Source organism: Grampus griseus, assembly GCF_964374135.1.
Source record: "Grampus griseus genome assembly, chromosome: 11".
In the NCBI taxonomy this organism is placed as follows: domain Eukaryota; kingdom Metazoa; phylum Chordata; class Mammalia; order Artiodactyla; family Delphinidae; genus Grampus; species Grampus griseus.
Genome location: NC_139005.1, coordinates 101,632,790 through 101,636,605, shown reverse-complemented (window position 1 = coordinate 101,636,605; position 3,816 = coordinate 101,632,790).

Genomic DNA, 3,816 nt, shown 5'->3' with positions numbered 1-3,816 from the left:
CATTCATTCAATAATTATTCATTCATTCATTCAAAGGAAGACCCCCAAGTGCCTACCATGTGCCAGATGTGCTGAGCTCTGGAGAGGGGCCCACAAGACCCAGACCCCGCTGATGATTTCCGGTGCCTCCTGTGTCACCCACCAGGTGTGGAGATTCCAAACCATCTCTACTGTACATTTCTGGAAATAAAATGCTAAATACACCATTTTTATCATCACTGTTATACCTTTCCGGAAACAAAACTGCTAAAACTAAGTCACATCTCTTCTATGCCGGTTTACTGGGTGTGTTTCCTGTTTTTGGGTAGGACCCGAGAACAGCTGCGTTTGAAGAAGAGACACCTTCTGGGCAGGCAGCTCGGGCAGGTTGATCCCTGTGGATCAGAGGGACACACGCGCACAGGCACTAATTCCTCCAGGTCCCCCAAGACTTTCCATCATCACTGCACGCCGTGAGGAGCGCCAGGGAGAGGAAGCACAGCCCGAACTGCCACCTCTGAATAAACACATTCCCACGGCTCAGGACCCACAGACCAGCCTTCCAGGAGATGGGCCTCCATCTTAAGTGAGACGCCAATGCAGTGGGTGGTCCCGTGGTTTCCCAAAGCAGATGGAAACCTGACGATAACTCAGGCTTTGCCATGGGGAGCGCAGCTTCTTGGAACGGATCCACCCCGAATGCCCAGCAAGCACGCTGGCAGTGAGGAAATAGGGTTTGTCACGGAATTACCAGGGTGAAGCGCAGCCAGGCTGTGCATTGTCTGGGAGCCACCTGGGGCACTGGTGTCAATCAGCTGAGAACAGAAACAGAGGTGGGAGAGGGGTGACTGCTGGGGGCCTGGGGGCGGCTGCACAGCCCCCGTGCCGGGGCCCCTGCTCTGAGGCGGCACCCTCTGTAATGAGCCCCTCCCTGCAATCCACTCTAGATGGTGTGTGCTGAAAGGCAGAGCTCACTGATCATGAGAAGAACACACAGAAAGAAAGGAAACGCAGAATCCGGCAGAGATAGAGCACCTCCAGAGATAGAGCACCTCCAGAGACAGAGCACCTCCAGAGATAGAGCACCTCCAGAGACAGAGCACCTCCAGAGATAGAGCACCTCCAGAGACAGAGCACCTCCAGAGATAGAGCACCTCCAGAGACAGAGCACCTCCAGAGATAGAGCACCTCCAGGCTTAACGGACAGTCTGAAGGAATGGGTTTTATTCCCCACGGGGAGTGAGTGCGGAGGTCCTGGTGGGTGAGGGACACCATCGCTCAGCCCGCATGGGCTGCCAGCAGTGGGAAAGCAAGCAGCCTGAACAGAGACAGACGTGAACTCGCCCCACCCCACGGGGCCACAGCCGTGCGCGAGACCTCTGGCCAGAAGCCCTGCACCACTCAGGCTCAGAAGAGTGAGTGGCGGGAAGGAGCTTGAGGAGAAGCACCTCCTCATTGGGCACCTCCAGCCCTGCGGGGGCTTCAGGTGAGGGGCGACGTGGCTGCCCCTCTGCACGCAGGGCCCCGCATCACCTGACCGCACCTCCTTTCTCTCCAGGGGAGGCACATTTTCCTGCAGCTGCTGTCTGGGCTCCAGGCTTTCCTGTCCAGAACAGCCTGGAAATCTGATTTCCCCCGAGGGTCTCTTGGGGACCGACCCTCCACTGTCGGACAAGGCTCTGGAAACGTCTGACCCAAGGCTCTGCCTCAGTGTGAAGGCGGAAGTAATTCCTCCAGCGAGTTTGCGTTCTGGTGGCGCCTGGCAGAGATGGCATGTGGCCCAGCAGGGATGCTTCCCTGTTCCCGCCCCCAGACCACCTGTGTGTCTGCAGCGCGTCTACCCACCAATGCCCATGGCCCTTTTCTCCAAGCCAGTGAAGGTCCATTAGCCCTCAGTGGCCACAACTAAATGCCCCTCACTCTGGCCCCCTCCTATGCAGAGCCCTGAAGCTTCACGTTCGGGGTCAGGCTCCAGCGGAAGCTGCGGGGACTGAGGTAGAAGCAGCTGTGCAGACCAGCCCAGGGAGTGTGCGTGTTCACAGCACCGTCAGGGAGAAACGGATCCGTCCTCTCTGGGACAGCCTGAATATTGCCTGGTGGACACAGAGAAGGTCACTGGATTCTTACAAGCCAAGTCCCTGGAATGTTCGCTAAAACGTAGCTCATTGTGCAGGAAATCTTAGGCTGTGCCAGAAATGGACAGAATGCGTTCCACCTGGTGTGTGTGTGTGTGTCTGTGTGTGTCTGTGTGTGTGTGTGTGTGTGTGTGTCTGTGTGTGTGTGTGTGTGCGCTCAATATATTTACGCTTGGATAAGCATGTTTACCATCAGAAGATAGCAGTTTCAGCAACGGTTATGAATATGACTATTTTAAACATCAGGTTTCTCAAAATAGCAGACAACAAACCACATTAAGTATCATATGCTATCAAAATATTACTTTAAAAAATCTGAGTTTTTACCATTTTTGACAATGATTTTCTACTTTTTAATCTTTCAAGACCATAACGTATTAAGTAGAAAATTTTAGTCCCATAACTAAGGGTGGTTTGTGATAACCTTAGTGTAGAATCAGCTATATGAAGCAGATACAATCTTTGGAGAATTATTGAATAATATATTATGATGTTTATGTTGGATTCAGGAGATGTGATGTTTTTGCTTCAGTTATTATATTTCAACTCCAGAATTTCTATTTGATTCTTTTCACTAGTTTCTCTCTCCACATTGATATTCTCTACTTGGTGAGATGTAATTCTCATGTTTTGATTTAATTTTCTTAGACAAGTTTCCCCTTAGTTCTCTGAGAATATTAATAATAGGTGATCAAAGTCTTTGTCTAGTAAGTCCAATGCCTGGGCTTCCTCAGAGGCAGCTTCTATCAGCTACTTTCCCCCTGTTTCCTTGTGTGCTTACTACTTTGTGGTTGACAACTGACTATTCTAAAGGATACAATGTAGCAAGTCTGGAAATCGGGCTTCTTCCTTCCCCCTCCCCCAACACAGAGTTTACAATGTGTTCGTTTAAGGACTTCTCCCGGCTAGTTCTATGAGGTCTGCGGTCTTTATTGTGTGTGGACAGTGAAGTTAGTTTGGAGATCAGTAAGGATGGGACAGAGACTTCCTGATGTCCTTTAACATGAAGAGACTTCCTTAGTGTCTCTCAGTGGTTGTTGAGGGTCCTGTGTGTGGTGGGGCTCCCCTCCCCCAGCCAGGCAGGCAGGTGACGGCGCTGCCTCAGCCCCCTCCCCCTGTGTGTAAAGCGTCCAGGTGAGCCAGAGGCAGAGGTCAGGGCATCGGTGGGTCCTGCACACGTGCGTGGTCTTCTAGATTCCGGGCAGCAGGCTGGAGCTTTCCAAATCTCCCTACAGGCGTCTCATTTCGCTAACTTTCCCTTTTAAGTTTCGGCTGGTCTCCCGGCAGGAGAGCTGCAGTGCTAAGTAATTGCTAATTGCTGCCGATGGTTTTCAACAAACGGGCTGGACGCAGGTTTGTTTGAGCGGATTGAGCTCTGAGTCAGATCACCTACTTACACGTCTCCGGAGTGCAGCTCTTCAGGAAACTGGCAGAGGAATCGAACGGTGACAGTTCTTGGGGGATGGGTTCTTTGGAGTTTTAGGCCCATTTTGCCCCTAGTGGCTGCCGGGTTGCTGGCGTCCGCAGCTTCCACTGTTGTGAGGCTCTTGGTTTTCAACACTACCTAGCAGCTGGGGAGAGGAGGATGGGAATACATTAAAATTCCATGAAGTTTACTGTTTTTCCAAGATTCAACCCATTTTCTTGGATCGGTACTCTCCAGTAGCAAGGTGCATGTTGCCCCCAACTTCAGTAGCAAAGC